The sequence below is a fragment of the Mya arenaria genome, chromosome 9 (assembly GCF_026914265.1).
Source record: "Mya arenaria isolate MELC-2E11 chromosome 9, ASM2691426v1".
In the NCBI taxonomy this organism is placed as follows: domain Eukaryota; kingdom Metazoa; phylum Mollusca; class Bivalvia; order Myida; family Myidae; genus Mya; species Mya arenaria.
In genome coordinates, this window is record NC_069130.1 from 49881782 (window position 1) to 49901704 (window position 19923).

General features: G+C 33.0%; 1 long non-coding RNA gene across 1 annotated transcript; it reads left to right on the forward strand.

Moving 5' to 3' along the window:
* The first annotated feature begins 8000 nt into the window (after positions 1 to 8000).
* On the forward strand, positions 8001 to 19696 carry LOC128203552 (uncharacterized). Its single transcript, XR_008255973.1, has 4 exons — positions 8001 to 8138; positions 12482 to 12555; positions 17775 to 17897; positions 18296 to 19696. It is a non-coding gene; the product is annotated as an uncharacterized LOC128203552 (long non-coding RNA).
* The last annotated feature ends 227 nt before the right edge of the window (positions 19697 to 19923 follow it).

Consider the following 19923-nt stretch of genomic DNA (forward strand, 5'->3'; position numbering starts at 1 on the left):
CAATGTTTCAGGGCCAACGGTACCGGAAGTGTCGCTCCATCCAACCGGAAGTGAAACCTTTCCAATGAAGTTGGCTAAAAAGACGCAATAAGTGACACTTAATTGGGGGCGCAATGGTGGATAATTTAGGTAAGCTTTTTATTTAAACGAAATGATTCAACAGTGGGCCGAGTGTTCAAAACTTGATTAAATTTATAGAATATGATTCACTACTTCGTTTTTAACTTTTAAACGCGAAGTAGTTAAAGATGCGCTCATATATTTCAATAAAACTAGTTCAGCTGAAACAGCTGTCCAAAGCTTGATACAAAAATCGATAAGGTGGCAAGTTTTGACACAGTATGATACTAAACATTGTTGACCGCCTCCCTTTTCACATCATTCGGAACATCTCGGCAATTTTCCATTGAAACAACGATGTAAAATAGCGGAGATGTTCCGAATATTTCACCTGAGAAGTTTCATTCGGAACTCTTCGATAAAAAATGACGAGGAATTCCGAATGGAGAAGTTTTTTTCTGCCATTCTTGAAAAAGCACACTTGACCCCAATTATTGTAGTGTTATATGAATTAAAAGTTCTACAATTCTGGATGGTCTGTATTTTTTGCTTTTCTTGTTTTTAATATTTGCAATTATTTTGATTGTTTAGTTCAAGTTTAGTTGAATTTATGAATGCATAGTCACTGTACAAGGATTAAATATGTAATGGATGGTAATAATGATCTTGATGATGATGATGATGAAATAAGCGACTGCATCTTTTCCATGTTTCAGTGACTATTTGACCGGAAGTGTCCAACCATCCAATAGGTAGAGATGCCCCTTGCAGTGGAGTTGGCTATGGGTGTTCACGCATTTAAGACGCAATGGCTTCATAGCTGAACTTGACCAGGTGAACAAAGTCAATATAATGAGTATGTAATGGACTGTGAATATGGTATTGCTTTTAGATGATGATGATGATGATGATGATGATGATGATGATGATGATGATGATGGCGGTAGTGGCGATGATGGTGATGGTGCTGGTGGTTGGGTTGATGGTTGTGGTGTTGATGGTGATGTTTGTGGTGGTGGTTGTCATGGTGTTTGTTGTTGTGACCATGCGATGATGATGATGGTGGTGGTGGTGGTGGTGGTGACGGTGATGTTTGTGGTGGTGGTGTTGATCATGGTGTTTATTGTTGTGGCCATGCGATGATGCTGCTGCTGCTGCTGCTGCTGATGATGATGATCCCTGACACTAATTTTTCCCTAAGCTTACCATTGAAGTTCTTTTAATGTATTTGCCTTTGTATCTAAGCTGTTTTATTTAGATTGGTGGTATGCGGCTACATTGGCATGATGATGATGGTGGTGGTGGTGGTGGTGGTGGTTGTCATGATGATGGTGATGATGGCTGTCATGTGGCTACATTGGCAGACTTGTTTGCACCAGATGCTGTGGAAATCATCATAAACAAAGATATGTATTTTTGCTCATATCTATGTATTAAAATTTGTTCAAAGTAAAAATAATCTATTATGCATTTTAAGTCATGGAGAAAGTTAAATAATATGCAATTTTTGGATAAATGTTATATACTTAGATGAAAAAAATAAAATACTTTGAAAGAAATATTTTCACTTCATACTTCATGAGCTTATTATTCATAAATTAACATTTATGGACAATTTTTCAATTTTTCATAATTAGATCAATAATTTTGATTTATTTTCTAAAATGTTCTTCGTATTAATAAATCAAATTTATTTTTAAGAAATACACGAAAACTGAAATAGGCATTTTCTGATGGTTTTCGAAATCTTACAGTGAAAATGCTTAAAGGCACCAGCATTCTTTCCCAAGATTTCCTTAACCAAACTTGGGTAGCAGAAAAGGTTTATTTTATATTCGTGCCTATAGATATATAATACTTTTATATAAAATATTGCATATTGGAGTGGCTTCATATGTATAAGTGTGCACGTGGCTTGTAATAGACTGGTAGGAAAGGCTCATGAATTGAGAAGTGAAAAACAGTTTACAAATAATTTAAGCAATGTTAATATATAACTGTTATGAACATATTTAAAATTAATTTTGAACGATATTAGTTAAATATAAGCACATTTATTATTTGCGTCTTTCATTATGTTATTTGTTTCAATTATGTATAAGATTTTTATAGCAATAAGTGACTGCATTGGTTCCATGTTTTAGTGTCTATTTGATAGGAAGTGGTCAGCCATTCAACAGGGAGAGATGATTATGATGGTGGTGTTGCTGGTGGTAATGATGGTGGTGCTGGTGATGTTGATTATGTTGGTGGAGGTGGTGGCGGTGGTGATGATGATAGTGGTGGTTGATGGTGGATGTGGCCATGATGATGGTGGTGTTGGTGATACTGATGGTGGTGTTGGCGATACTGATGGTGGTGCGGATGCTGGTTGTGGTGTTGATGATGGTAAAGGTGATTATGATGGTAATGATGGTGACTGTCATGATGGCAGTTGTGGTTGTAGTGGTAGTGGTGCTGGTGGTGGTCCTTGTGCTGGTGAAGGTAGTGCTGGTGGATGTGCAGATGGTTGTGTTGGTTGTCATGGTGCTGGTGATGGTCATGATGATGGTGGTGGTGGTGCTGGTGGACGGCCTGATGGTGGTGGTGCTGGTGATGATGATGGAAGTGATGGGGCTACAATGGCAGTATTTTTCGCACCGGATGCTGTGGACAACATTATCAACAAAGTTATGTATTATTTAGGTCACTTCAGTTTTTAAAAAAATGTTGAATGTCAATGATACATTTTAAATTATGGAGAAAGTTAAATGGTTTGCGATATTTGGATCATCGTTGTATTTTATTTTTATAAAAAAAGCCTTAAAATAAATGTTTTCACAAAGTATGTCACTTTATAGTTCATGAGCCTATCATTTATTAAGTAAATTTTATGGACAAAATGTTAATTGTTCATTATTAAATTTTGGACAAAAAAAGAAATATTCTTTGTATTGTTAATTCAAAGTTGTTTTAAAAGAAATACATGATAACTGAAAGGGCATTTTCTGATGGTTTTTGAAATCTTACAGTGAAAATGCTAAAAGGCACCAGCATTCTTTCCCAAGATTTCCTTAACCAGTCACGGGTAGCAGAAAAGGTTTATTTCATATTCGTGTATATTAATATATAATACTTTTTTTTATAAAATATTGCACATTGGAGTGGCTTCATAATTATGTACAATTTTGCACGTGGCTTGTAATGGACTGGTAAGAAAGGCTCATGAATTGAGAAGTGAAAAACAATTTACAAATAATTTAGGCAATGAAAATATATAACTGTCATGAACATATTTTAAGTTATTTTGAACGATATTAGTTAAATATAAGCACATTTATTAATATCTTTGATATGGCGTCTTTATTATGTTATTTGTTTAAATTATGTATAAGAGTTTGATTGCAATAAGTGACTGCATTGGTTCTATGTTTCAGTGTCTATTTTATAGGAAGTGGTCAACCATCAACAGGAAGAGATCATGATGGTGGTGTTGCTGGTGGTAATGATGGTGGTGCTGGCGATGTTGATGAAAATGTTGATAGAGGTGGTGGCGGTGGTGATGATGTTGGTGGCGGTTGATTTCGGATGAGGCCATGATGAAGATAGTGGTAGTGGTGATGATGGTGGTGCTGGTGCTGGTTGTGGTGTTGACGATGGAGAAGTTTTTTTCTGCCATTCTTGAAAAAGCACACTTGACCCCAATTATTGTAGTGTTATATGAATTAAAAGTTCTACAATTCTGGATGGTCTGTATTTTTTGCTTTTCTTGTTTTTAATATTTGCAATTATTTTGATTGTTTAGTTCAAGTTTAGTTGAATTTATGAATGCATAGTCACTGTACAAGGATTAAATATGTAATGGATGGTAATAATGATCTTGATGATGATGATGATGAAATAAGCGACTGCATCTTTTCCATGTTTCAGTGACTATTTGACCGGAAGTGTCCAACCATCCAATAGGTAGAGATGCCCCTTGCAGTGGAGTTGGCTATGGGTGTTCACGCATTTAAGACGCAATGGCTTCATAGCTGAACTTGACCAGGTGAACAAAGTCAATATAATGAGTATGTAATGGACTGTGAATATGGTATTGCTTTTAGATGATGATGATGATGATGATGATGATGATGATGATGATGATGATGATGATGATGGCGGTAGTGGCGATGATGGTGATGGTGCTGGTGGTTGGGTTGATGGTTGTGGTGTTGATGGTGATGTTTGTGGTGGTGGTTGTCATGGTGTTTGTTGTTGTGACCATGCGATGATGATGATGGTGGTGGTGGTGGTGGTGGTGACGGTGATGTTTGTGGTGGTGGTGTTGATCATGGTGTTTATTGTTGTGGCCATGCGATGATGCTGCTGCTGCTGCTGCTGCTGCTGCTGATGATGATGATCCCTGACACTAATTTTTCCCTAAGCTTACCATTGAAGTTCTTTTAATGTATTTGCCTTTGTATCTAAGCTGTTTTATTTAGATTGGTGGTATGCGGCTACATTGGCATGATGATGATGGTGGTGGTGGTGGTGGTGGTGGTGGTTGTCATGATGATGGTGATGATGGCTGTCATGTGGCTACATTGGCAGACTTGTTTGCACCAGATGCTGTGGAAATCATCATAAACAAAGATATGTATTTTTGCTCATATCTATGTATTAAAATTTGTTCAAAGTAAAAATAATCTATTATGCATTTTAAGTCATGGAGAAAGTTAAATAATATGCAATTTTTGGATAAATGTTATATACTTAGATGAAAAAAATAAAATACTTTGAAAGAAATATTTTCACTTCATACTTCATGAGCTTATTATTCATAAATTAACATTTATGGACAATTTTTCAATTTTTCATAATTAGATCAATAATTTTGATTTATTTTCTAAAATGTTCTTCGTATTAATAAATCAAATTTATTTTTAAGAAATACACGAAAACTGAAATAGGCATTTTCTGATGGTTTTCGAAATCTTACAGTGAAAATGCTTAAAGGCACCAGCATTCTTTCCCAAGATTTCCTTAACCAAACTTGGGTAGCAGAAAAGGTTTATTTTATATTCGTGCCTATAGATATATAATACTTTTATATAAAATATTGCATATTGGAGTGGCTTCATATGTATAAGTGTGCACGTGGCTTGTAATAGACTGGTAGGAAAGGCTCATGAATTGAGAAGTGAAAAACAGTTTACAAATAATTTAAGCAATGTTAATATATAACTGTTATGAACATATTTAAAATTAATTTTGAACAGCATCCGGATTAAGTTTGCAAATCCGGAATTTTTGCAAACTTATTTTTTTTATTTTTCACCCAATGTTTTTTATTTTTGTATTTTTAAAATGTGTTAGGTAATACTAATAAGAGATATTTTTTGTTTCCTGAAATTTAATTTAGAAATATGTTTTTTTGGCATTTAAAGTCAAATTTTCCAATGGGAGTCCCATTGGAAAATGGCCTTCCCATTGGAAAAATGGTTTTTCCAATTGGAAAATCAGCCCAACATTTTTTGTTGGAAAATTCTCCCACATTTTCAAAAAAGGAATTAGTGATTAATAACAATCATTATCATTAATGGTTATAATGTTATCTAGAAAAAGTGCGTTTATAGTACTTTTTATCATTTTTTGTAAAAAAAAATCCCGTGGACCATTTTTTCCAATTGGATATTTCCCACAATTCAATATGGGAAAAGTCAGGAAATTGGAAAACTCCAATTGGAACATTGTCCCATTGGAATCTTCCAATTGGTAACATTGGCAATGGGCTTAATCCAATTGGAGGTTCTGGCAATAAATTTTAATGGGAAAATATTTCAACTTTCCTAAATCTCTTAAAAGAACACCTATTTATTTATTTAGGAATATATTTGAAGTTTTGTTTAATTGTTTACCTGTGTCCTGACATTGTATCCATCCAATTCCAAGCTAATACTTCTGTGCTGATATCTTAGCGATAAGATTTAAGCATCTTTTAATGAATTTGAATGCAATAAATCATATCAAAAATTACCTGAAGTATTCTTACTCAACCAGTGACACAAATTCCATTTTTTTAAATATCTTTACACTAGTTTCATCTCCTCAGACGCCATTTTTAATCGATTAAGTTGTGGTTACAAACGACTAAGAACTTATTCATTTTTTCAAAGCTATACTCACTTTTACGCTTGAAAATGTTATTTCGGTTGTCAGTACCTTTACACAGAAAATGTACCATTTTCTTGATTTTTAATGAAGATGTAATTAATTGATGGAAATCCATATGAAATGTTTTACCTAAGATAATAGTTTATTTCATACACACTGTTCTGCAGGGGAGCAGGACCTTTCAACCCTAAGAGGCTTTTTAACCCTTCTAAAAAAGAACACTTTTCAGTTTTCAACCCTTAGACTTTTAAACCCCTATTTCAAAGACTTTTCAACCCCTACCTGTTTGGACTCTTTAACTCCTATAACAAAGACTTTTCAACCCCTAGTTGAATTATTTTAATAACCATATTAAAGACTTTTTAACTCCTAAACCAAAGACTTTCCAACCCCTATTGTTTGGTTTTGAGCTGGTCCAAGCTAAACACCATTAAAAATGCTGCAAGGCATTTTAGAATGTTAACATGCATCATGTGCCAATGCCTTCCTCAAACAGTAATACTAGTATATGTTTTAGAAAAAATATCGAACTGTACAAAAATGTAAGGCTGGTGAATTTTGCATTACAAAATAAACGCTATTGGTAATTAATGCCATGTTGTCACTTTACTACATACCCGTTAGTAGTATATAAGCCAGTCATCCTACAAGATAGCAGTGAAGCAAAAATACACATATGATGATTACTTGTAAATCATCTTGTATATGTGGAAAAAATGAACTTGTTATCTAGCTGATTGTAAAAACACTTTGTCATTCTTAAAGGGACTCGTACCTCATTGGCACCAAATAATCATTTTTCAGGTAATGTGTCTGAAATAATTAGTTAACTCATTGATACTGAAATTACAGAACAAAATACAATAAAAGTATGAAAATAAAGTCTTGTTTTAATCAGGGGTGAACCTACGCTTTTTACGTCATGGACAAATAAATAGCATAACCACTCAGCAAAAGGGACTCATACATAATTTATGGATATTTTGATCATGCATACCTTGGAAGCAACACCTTTAATTCGTATTTAAAACAAATTTGCTAAAGAACCACATTTTACAAACTACGAGCTATAACTTATACAATAAACTCATACCTGGTTGAGCATTTTTGATGTAGAAATGAGGCACCCAAAATGCCAACAAGCACATATGCATGCATAAATATTGAAGCAATGGTTAACATCGTCGCTTAAGTATATCCCTCACGCATCAAAATTAATTTTGCAATTGCACTAGTGGCCAGAAGGAGGGGGTGACCCCCCCCCCCAACCACAACGTACCGATGTCGTCCAAGTTAACTTTTCGTTTCGAGGCAGGGGATACAGGGTAATCCAGAAGTACTGGAAAAAAGGTTGTGAAATTGCGTAAATTTGTTTATTTTTTGTTTAGTGACACTGTTATTCAAAATCAATACATACACATATATAACAAACATCAATTGTGACTGATAAACCTTTAACTACATACTAAATAATGCATTCATTGAAAATATTTATTACTGATAACAAGATTGTAACCGTGTTTTTAATAGCAGAAAGCGCAAAAAATATTAAATGATTGGTAAATGCTAAAAGATTTATTGTGGTCTACTATAGTCTCATAAGGTAGAAATACCGTGTGTAATGCTCATTTCTTTCAAATTTAACTCGATATCCTTCATAAGAACCATTGTTTTCGACATTTATTCATTCTTTTAGGAATATTGAAACAACATTATTAATTGTGGTAAACCTTATCTGGCAGTACTTAAGAGTGCATCTTTGACTTTATTTACTCGAGTGAATGCACCTTTAAACCGGTTTAACACAAACATGTCACAGTAATCAATACCATCTGTGTTAAGATGTCGGGAATGTGTTAGACGAATGATTTTGTTTTATGGAGCTTTGAAGAGCGATGAATGGCACTAAAGTGGTGCCAAATGGATATCTCAAACACCCATTGGTAAGTCATTTATTTTTTTCCATTTAATTTTTTGTCTTGATTTTTGAATATATAAACAGTCAATAAGTAGGACATCTCGTAAAGAACGTTCACTTGAAACAGTCCTCTTCTTATCCACACTTCGACAGGGAGTGGGGCTACTCTGCCTAAATAGCCGTCAACGAGTATTTTAAGAAATATCAAAATAATAAAAAATGGTGTCCCAGTGGTTGCACCAGTCAATTGTAACCATGCCCCCCCCCCCCCCCATAGTCCACCTAAATGACCGTCAATGGGTCTTTTGACGATTTTAAGACTATGGCAGTTACAGGGATACACATGAAATGTCAAAATCATAAAAAAGTATCCCTAATCGCTCATTATTGTAGCTACCCCCCCCCCCCACCCCCCCCAGTCTAAAATTATAGACGTGTAATACATTCTTCCAATCCTTACTGGTTGACGGTACATTTCCTAACAGGGCACAAATCCTGAACACCGGCTAAAACACGCGTTTGTTTACCGTGATCGATTATTTGATGATCTAGATCAATACAGAGGCTTGCCTTGGTCACACTTGCGAAGTTTCATCTTGTTTTGTTAAGCATTTTTCTAAAAAATGCCATTTATTTAATATAGCATACTTTTTAATTATAATTGTATGACTATGTATTTTCGCTTTTCAAGTGTTCGGTATTTGTGCCCTCCATAGCGTATTTTGAAGGGTGATTTACTATCCATAAAATTGAACGATTTTCGACATAATATTGACGAGATCGTGAATCTGTACTTTGACAGCTGTTTTCACATGAACCAAAGATGTTTCATACGAAAGTTTAACTTACTACAACATAAACTCTCCAAGATAATTGTAAAAAACATCAGAAAGTGTTCGGATTTGTGACCTTAGCCAGTAACGTCTAAACGGGTTTGTGCAAAAACCGGGGGTGTTTTGAAAAATATTGAAATTGTATTAAGTGAAGTATTTTATGGTTTAAATTGATCATAAAGGTTTATATTCATACTTTACCATGTAAGTGAAAAGTTATTTTGCATTAAAACACATTATTTACCTTTCCAATAAAACAAAAGTTGACTGACACAGACATCAATTATGCCAAGCGGAACAACTCGACCCAATCATAATAACTCGGCCACCACTGACAAGCTTCTAGATAGACCTCGTAAATACAATCGTAACAACTCAGCCATGGCCGAAATGTTCCAGTTGTTTAAAAATTGTGCCCTGAAGCCTTGCAGGTGCCCTTCATGTATATATCGCTATGTTTTGACAGCAAGAAATGAAAAATAAACGTCAAACTCATAATTATTCATAGGATATGACATTTTTATGTATGGAACTGATATAAAATTATATAATCTGGTAATATTTCTTGTTTTATGATATTTTTGAGATGTTAAATGCTTTAACCCAGAATCCCGATCGGAATAACTACCCACTTTTGATACTAAACAATTTGTATGTGAAGGATTTGCCATATCAAAAAAGATACAAAAATCCGTAAACGTACAATTCTTTGGTCTACTAAGATTTAGCTTGTGAATGTCATTTTACAGCGAAATCAACAAGTTAAAAAAATACTCATGACCTGTTCCTTATCAATATGAAATATCTTTAAACTTTTAGGAACATTATGCAAAAAAAAAACAGTATATGTTTTACCTTCGGTATAAGAAAATAACGTATTTTCTAATAAAACTACTGTTGAAAAATGTAAGCTAATGAAATGGAAAATAAAAAGATGCTTCCAAACATGCCATATTTTCTTGAGACCATTCAGGGGGATTAATGTTCAAAAGTCTGAAAATTCAGGGGGATTTTGGTAGTATTCAGGCGTTTTTTGTAGCAGGTCTAATTCGACAAAATTTCAAAGTATTTTAAGACGCAAGTACAAAAAAACAAGACTCCCGCGGGGATTATGTCCAGAATTTAAGGGGATTTGGGTCACATACCAGAGAATTTTCATCATCGCCATGTAGCATTACGGGCATGACACACGTGCCAATTTACCTTGTCTTCCCCTTTTTCCAGCACTTCATCTATATTTTAATGAGACACAGCCATATTGCATAATAAAAGCACTCACTTGCAAAATAGAATACTTCACAGAAAAATATGTTTCAGAGACAATTTAATGGGCTTACCTTCCTCTAAAATTGGATACAAAATCTGCTCATTATGATCATAAATGATGACTTTCAGACTAATAGAGAGAATGGAATGATTTATCAATATTTTTCATTTCAATTCCCAAATAGTCAGATTTGTTTGCTTCTGATAAAAAGCAAATGCATAATTTATTGTTTAAGTTCATTAACATATCATCTTTTGGCATTCATCAAAAAATAAAAACATCACCACCATAATATTAAAATAAATAAAAGTCATTTCATCCGAATTGTCTACTTTTAGTTTCTCTTCTGGAAGTTCTGTTATTTTCCGATATTTGAGATGAAGGTCATGTCATGTATGTAAACATATTAGTGGGTCATAACAAAGAACAGCATTGTCTATTAGTTATTTTAATCCTTTTCTTTACCAAATAATGTATTGTCACCTTTAAATCATAAATCATTTTGATGACAATGACACATGTTTAAACACTTTAATTTGTTACATCCTCTCTGATTGGATAAAACCTATAGTTTTAACCAATGAAAATCGTCCTTTTATCTGACCAGTCTAATTGACATTTCTTATGCAAATTCTGACAGTTTCAATCAAAACAATGCATGAAATGTGCCCTGCTGACTTATTAAGTGTCACCCTATTGGTGTTGTTAAAACAAGAAGGGCATTATAACTGTAAACAGGCATATATAATTAAACCCTGTGATAATTTTGCGTAATTTTAAACACACTTTTTTTAATTCCGGGGGATTTTCATCCCCCTCCGGGAGACCGGGGGATGGGTCGAAATTCCGGGGGATTTTTCCCCCTCCGGGGGATATGGCATGTATGTCAGCTTCTGGGTTGCTTTGAAGTTGAACTGCTCACATGAACCCACAAAAGATGTGTAGGTATGTGCTTAACAATAAAGGATAAAACATAAAAATGAAGCATTTCAAGTGGAGGTTTTCATTAGGGTAGTGCTACCTTAAACACACACTAAATACAATTATTTTTTTCTCTTTTTTAATCTATTTTCTTTAACCAATGGACTATACAAACAATAGGGTCAGTCCCAGTATACAGGACAATTATTCAATAAAATGTTTATCCTTTTGATATCATAATTGGTAAAAAAATATCAAAATGTAAAGAAAAAATAAGAGAGACCGGGTTCAAACTGTGGTCGCCAAAATTGCAGTCCAGTGTTGTATCCACTGCTATGAAAGTTTACATTTGTTTATTTGATTTAATATATACCTAGCTTGGTAACATTAAGTGATAACATCGACTAGCCAATCACACATAAAAATTAATTATACTAGGTATACCCACCTAGTAATCTTTTTTAATGGAAAAAAAATGTGAAAAATCAATTAATTGTAAACTATGTGGTACTTCAGTTAGTTAGTTTCAATGCATTGTACACATTGATACCAAATTCATGTCAGTTTTCGACAATTTTCTCTTCTTTCGCTATTTCATCATACGGTGTATAGCCCCTGAATAAAGTTTCACTCTGTTTCATTGAGTATATTTCTTAAAAATCCTTTCTTTGTTCTAATCTGCTAAAAGGTCAAAATGTCACAGTCATGTGAGCATCTTTGAGGCCTCTCAGTTATTATAACCAATGCACCAGTCAATTGTAACGGTTACTAACCACGCCCCCCCCCCCCCCCGGTCCGGGGGTATACTGGGAATAGTCGGGAAATGGGCCGTGTTTTTACTTTCTATGTGGCCACGCAGGGCGGGGTGACCGCAGTGGTTTTGTCTTTGAGCCAAATTTAGCCGAGATTGGGCCTTATATAGAGTCTCTGGTGTGCAGGGGCATTTGGCCGGGGTTTTACCATCAGTTCGTTCCCGCAGGGGAGAGGATTAGACCCAGGGTTGGCTGGACCGAAAGTTAAAGTCCCCGCTATTCCCTGGACCTGGGGGCGCCAGGGTTACAATTGACTGGTGCACAACATATAAGATATTTATAAAATAAATAAAAGTACAGTTAATCAATATATTTTAATTTTAATGTGGTAAATTAACAAAGAATTAGATAGATGCTTTATGCAAAATCTCACAAAGATGTAAAAAAAATACTAAAGAGTTCAGGTTTGCTAGTTTGTAAAAATATTTCATGGAATCATGGTAAATTGTTATATTATATGTCCAATGACAGCCCATATATTTTTTAACTACTTGAACCTTTCTTGTTATAATTCTTATTATTTTTATTTATTTAGTTGATGTGTGATGCTGATAATACAGAGACAGCTAGAGTGACAGAGTTTGATGAATAAACTTAAATTAAAAAACAGTGAGTACAATAATCTATATTAACATGTCTTGTGTGTAAAGTGTGATTCCGAAGCAGTAAATATATATATATATGTATCTTTAAGTTTTGAATCACAAATTTAGATCAAAGATCTATTATCACACAAAACTTAAAGGATATATATGAAAAGTCATGTGAATTGTGCAAGTCATATAATATAAAATTTATATTGATCAAGTCAAGCCATGCCATGTAAAAAAAACTGACATCATATCAAAGATTGTATGAATCATTCTCAGAGCTATTGAAAATATTTAATTGGTTGTAAGCTGACCATGCACGGTAATTTTGAGTAACCCCACCAGCCAATACAATATGGCTAAAAAGGCTTTGATAATATTTTTTATCTAATGTTTATCTTTCCTAAAATATTTATATTTATAAATTTATTTACCAGTATAAATCTGTATTTATTTATTTATTAATGCATTTATTTGCTCACTAATATATACAATTACACTTATCGTTGTATATTGTCTAGCTAATACATGTATACAAATATGCATAATATGCATAATTATGGGGGGGGGGGGTCATAATTACCTATGGTGTACTGTCTTGTTCTTACGAAGATATGATTTTGACTAAAATCCTTACTGAAAAAGCAGTGCAGACCGGCCTGTTTAAATAATTAATTAAATCTTAATGGGTTTAAATGTATTTTATTTTATTTTTAAAGATATTTTAGAGTTTAAAAGGAAGAGAGTCTGTTTTAAAGACTAAATAATTATATAGTCAGGATAAAAAATAATTATTTTTCAAAATCAAGTTCAAATAATTTTCCATTATTTGGCAAATGGAAAAAAGCTTTAAGAATGTTTTACTGATAGAAAGTAGGCCCAGTATCTTTTGCATTGCAACACTAAGAAAGTAAATATTTATTTTTTGTCTTTTACCAATTCCATCAAAGTCTGTGAGTGGCTCATGATGCTTAGGCCTGCCAATTTAATGGTTTTCGAAATCATAAATTGAGACAACTTATAACTTTTGTATAAAATCTTCAAAGCTTTCGATAACTTAACATGTCATCCACCTTATTGTCTCAATTTAAAAATAGTTTTCACTCAACAACTTACTTATTAATCAGGATAATAATTTGATAATGACTATCACTATCATTCTGTAAGATAATGTACTGGTACATAAATTTAATCCCCAATATATCAGATGAGTGTGATAGTATATGCTCTTAATAGTTGTAGCCCGGAATTATACGTAGGAAACAATAGAGTCATTGGACTGTTACACGAATTTCAATAGCTCGAAATTCGCCTTTTATTTGTACCAGCATGGGAAAACCCTGTTATGTTAATACATATAGCCCGGAAGTAACAAATAAAAGGTGAATTTCGAGCTATTGAAATTCATGTAACAGTCCAATGACTCTATTGTTTCCGAAGTAATGTGTGTATATTACAACGGTTTAATTTTGTTTGTACCGGAGGATTAGGTCGGAAAAACCAGAATAGCTATAATTCCGGGCTATATGTATTAATATATATATATATATATATATATATATATATATATATATATATATATATATATATATAAATGCACGAAATCAATGTGGGATTTTCATTAAGTTTTGGTTAAACCATCTTTGTAACAAATTACAGTTACTTCCAAATTACATCTTATTCTACATAATACAAACTGGAGGACAGTTCTTTTTATTTGGTAATGTTAAGAGACTTGAAGAGAAAAAAAAATGTTTAAATTCAGAAAACCTTACACAAAATAGAAACCTTCTATTAATGTCATTATCTTGAAAAAAATGAACATGCCTTTTAGCAATTGTTTCAATCTGTGAAAATCTACATTTTGCCTTCGACATGTTATACAATTTAAGGATATTTACATGGAAATTAAGTTCAATTCTAAATTGACAGTCATGTATTTCTTCCATAATTTTCATAGTATAAGGAACATGAATTTTTTATTAATTTAAGTGCATAACTGCAGATAATGATCATTATCTTAAATCAATTACAAGCCAATTCATAGTCATGCATATAGCCCCCTTTTCAAAATATGATAGTGATTGTCTCAAATGACCAGTCTTTCTCTGTGGGGGGTTGGGGCTGTCAGTCATAAGGAAACCTTTAAAAGGCATATTCATTCAGCCAATCAGATGTCAGGTTCAGTGAAAGGGGCGATGCCAGGTCAAGTAAAAGGGGTGGAGCTAAAATAAATACTGACATTCAATGAAGATAGATCCCCCTTTGGCCTCACAAATATGTTTCAGTCACACTAGGGGGTGTGACAGGGTCAAGCCTTAATGGAGCCATAGGCAAGCAGACTTTTATTAACCCAACAACAACAACAGGTGTAATTCTTACCAACTGAGGAAAAAACTTTAGAGGTTTTATTATTGCTCATTTTTTTATACAAATTAAATATCTAACAATGACAAATATAAACTATGATAATTCAAGCATAATATTGACACCAAACATGACACATCTTGCAAATGGTCTTGAATAAAATTCCTACACTTTTTATAATGATAATACATGGGACCAATATCAAAACCATTCTCCTGTTAAATAGGACAATGGATTTGATATTGGTAATTCGCAGACAATACAATGTAATTAAGTAAAAAAATACACGGTATGCACATCTGGCTTCAAACAAAAATTGTTGCTTAGGCCAAAAAAAAGTATTCATAGTTTCCATTTAAATATCAAAAAAGGTAGGCATACGGTAACTGTTGTTTTTTTTAGGACCATGTTTCTTTGGCAAACTGACCTATATCAGGGAATTATTAAGGTCTTTACTAAAAAAGCACATATTGATCAAAACACCAAAAACAAAAAAGGATCAGAAGGATAAAAATAGGGTCAGTTGGGCGGAAACAAAGATTTTTGAATCCTTATTTTGTCAATGATGTCATGTCAGTGATCAAAATGATAACACAATTTAAGCCCTGCATTCTGGAATGTGGGGCTAAATTCTTGATTGTGTTATAGTAGGGCCAAAAATAAAATGATTTGGTTAGGGTTACATCCTTTTTAAAAACAGAAAGAGTAAAAAGTATAAAGGATTACATTTTTAAAATACATAATATATATATGCGTTTTCACTTTAAAATACATGCATTGTTACAGTCTTGTTTTCAGTAAGTAACTTTTCCTTAAATGCATTCTTTGGAAAGTAATTTAAGGTTTATTATTCAAAATATATGTTAGTCAACTTGTGTATGTATTGATTTCCAACTTTTTTATTTAAACGTTATGTATTAGAATTTCTTTGCGTAAATACCTGCTTATGTGATAAAAGACTGCTGACTAAAGATTAGATTTCAGATTTTGATATTTCCATTCCAAATTTAATGTTTTACAGCTTAAACTGCTACTAACAGTTTAAGAAAAATGCATAAAACATCAATTTTGGATGGAAGTATGAAAAGCTGCAATCTGATATTTTGTCAGCAGTCTTTTATCGCTGGTTTGCAGATATTTACGCAAAAATTCGCTTGTTCGAAGACAAAAATTTAAAAAAAAGTTGTCAAAACGTTCAATCTGTGAGGTTGCAGCTTTAATATAAGACTAACGTAAATATTAAAAACACATGAGGCCCCTTTAATATTAACATTTCAATATCAAAAAGAAGATGAAAACTGAAAACTATGAGAAAGTGTTTTTATAATTAAAAATAAATTGCTTAAAGCAAATATCTGAAATTAATAATTGTCATGCAAAGCAGCCTGTAATGAATATGAATATTAGATTTTGGCCTTGAACACCTTTTTAAGAAGAGTGTTTTGAAGTAAGGATTATCATAATGCTGAACTTAATATTTGTACTGTAGCTTTGTAGCAAATCCTTATGATTAAAGTCACTGTGTCTTCCTTATGCTGTGATAAAGATCTCCATAGTAACATTTCTAAACCTAATAAATTAAGTGAAAAAGGGTGTTTATTGGGGGTAATAAAACACATCTTGATAATGGCCAATTAGTTTTAATCTTTCAAGTGTTGGTAGAATGGGAGGGGGGTCTTAACTTTTTGAACTGCCAATATTTTCCTGGTTATTTTGTCCACCATGTCAAAATGATCTGGGTTGTTTTGTCAACCCTGTCTAAATGGGTTGGACGTGTTTTGTCCCCTTAGTCAAAAATGACATGGGGTGTTTTGTCCTACATTTTTATAAAGGAGTTCAGAATAAATAACACATTAGTTTTCGTGCTTATATAAAATAAATGCAAATGACTTTCATTATAAGTTTAAAAAATACTCTTAACGCTGCATTCTCACAGATTTACCATTTTTACAACTTTTTTATTTTTGTCTTGGAAAGAGCAAATTTTTGCGTAAATATCTGCAACCCATTGATGTAAGATTGTTGATAAAAAAACAGATCTTAGATTTTCATATTTTCGAAAATGTTTTAGAGCTTAAACCCTTACTAACGGTTTAAGAAAAATGCATAAAACATCAATTTATGAACTTAAATATAAAGATCCGCGATCTAATTTTTTGTCAGCAGTCTTATTAACTGGTTTCCATGGATTGTAGCAAAAATTGGCTTGTTCCAAGACAAAAATTAAAAAGTTGTCGAAATGTTTAATCTGTGATAGTGCAGCTTTAATTATGGTAGCTTTTCAGTCATTTGCCTATATATGTCTATTTGATTCAGTAAATACTTCATATAAAGCTAGGCTTATTAGGATATGCTTATTTTTCATTGGGTTCTATTTTTAGCACATAACAGCTTCATTACAAGAATATATTAATTATTATTAAAGCTGCATGCACTCTCCCAAATTTACCGTTTTTACAACTTTTTTATTTTTTTTGTCTTGGAAAGAGCAAATTTTGGGGTTTAATAGTATCTGCAAACCAATGATAAAAGACTGCTGACATAGATCATATCGCAGATTTGCGTATTTTCGTTTGAAAGCCAATGTTTTGTGGGTTAAACTATTACTAACAGTTAAAGAAAAATGCATGATCTAATTTTTTGTCAGCAGTTTTATATCACTGGTTTTCATGGATTCTTGAAAAAAAATACTTCCTCTGTTGGCCAATTGAGAACAAAATCAAGAGGTTTTGGGTTTTGCTGTTTATACGTTCTGGAATTTTTCAAAAGCATTTATTTATAGGACTTATGAATTTTATGTACAGCATTCTGTATATTGTCAAGTGTCCTTTTTTTAAATTATATACAACATGTATAAATTTAATGTTTCAGGAAATAACCACCATCTCTCTCAGAGGTCATCTTTCTCATTATTGTGGGGAAACCTCAAAGGGCATCAGGAAAACCTTCATCAACCTCTTTGTGCCCAGTGGCTTGTGCAACAGTGTTTCAGAAGTATAAATACCTTTTTAATTTGTGTATATCAATTGTATAATGACTTGTTTTTATATATTAAATATATATATACGATTTATTATATATATATAGATGGTTAATCTTATGACTTCCTGATAGTATTTAAGTTATTAAATAATCTAATCATAAAAAATGCTTGGAAATGACAATAAAAAAAGATATTTGTCGAATAGGAAGTTTCACCTGTCCTGTTTATATTACAAATCATTTTAAATCAGACAGAAAATTCAATGTACTTGTTGTATCTCACTGTTTATTTGTCTTCACATTTTGTATTGTCACATCAAGCCTGTTTGAACATCCTAGAGAAGATAAGTGTATGGAAGCGGATATGATATAATAAATATGCATATAAATGTGCTTGGGATTATTTTCAGATTATCATTAAAATGGGGATAATGGATGACTGGCCACACATATGGGGCTATGGACAAGCTTCATAGCAGGCTGCCAGGTGGTGGTGTTAGTAGTTTATACTCCGGGTCCCGGCGTGAGCACATTGAAGGGTCCCTGAGAGTGACAGTTCAACCACCGCACACCTATCCTGGGCAGAACCAGTACTAGGTGCCTTCACCTCTGCAAGGAACTGACAACTTCTGTACATGCCAGGTGCAGTGGTACAGTGCGAATGGTCGTAGAAAGGATTTCATAACCAATCACAACAGAGGTGACCTGGTCCGCCCGGGAATCAAACCCGGGTTGTCCAATTCAGAGTCCAACGCTCTACCGATTGAGCTGACCGGGCGGACATATTAGCTACATTAGATGACAAGCCATCTATGCTGGACATTCTTCACAATAAAATGTGATGTCACAGGAGCTGTCTATCTCAACAGCTCACACTGTCCGTATTTGACTAAAGGAATGAATGAAGTCACTGCAGAAGTTAGATTGAGGAATGTCCATGTCACTACCCATCATTTGGAAGGAGTTGGATAAAAAAAGTGTGGCCTATGTATTGAAACAGGTCCGATTTCCAGTTACGGACAGTCTTGATTTGTCTTATTACATTTTTGACCAACATGATGGTCTAAAAGAACACTTACTGGTAACTGGTAAAATCATGGCCCAGTTGTTCCAAGAGGCAGGCGAGTGGGAAGTTACTAGACTCCATTTCTTTATGGGTTGATCTGAGGTTCCAGTTCAGTTAAAGTACTGATGGAACACCAAGTGTTTGCCATAATACAGCAATAATTGATTTGTAACTATGTATTTGTTTGAATTGTTGAAACAGTACTGTTTACTAAATAATTGTGTATGTATATGAAGAATAATATTATAAATAATTTGTACGAACTTTTTGATATTAAGTAAAATGTCGATAAGTCTAAATATGTATCTGCGAATCATTTTTGTATATCTGTAAAGATTACATTGCCTATATTCCTCAATTTATATTTTTCTTTTAGCCAATCAATAACTTTTCCTAAGTTCTATCTTCAAAATTGTCGGGACAGGTATAATAGCCCTTAATTAACCCAAATATGTAACATTCAATGCAAAATTTCTAATTGGCTGCATTTAGGCAGTTCAGATGCAGGAACAAACATCACTTGGGTCCTTAATAATAGCTTTCCATCTGACATTGAAGATCCAATAAAAGGAATTTGTCATGTGACTGTTTATTAACTCTCAATTTATTGAAAGTGAAATTACTTACATGATTTGTAAGAACTAAATTATAATGATATCAAATGATTGTTTAAATTAAATAAAATAGATGATTACATACATGAACTATTTTTATTTCTTGTTTGTCAATATGAAGAGTAATGCAATGGCTTTTGAATTTCATAAAAAAGGATGGAAAAATGTATGTTTATTGTTTAAGCAATTCATTAAGTAATAAAAGTATTTTTATTTTTTTTTCAAATTGTGCTATCTTATAATACAGATCGTTATTTGTTTAAATTTGGTACAAATGAAGTATATAAGGTATGTCTAATGTTACAAATAGCAAAAATTCAAATGCAAATCATGGTGACTTGACTAAATGTGAATGCTA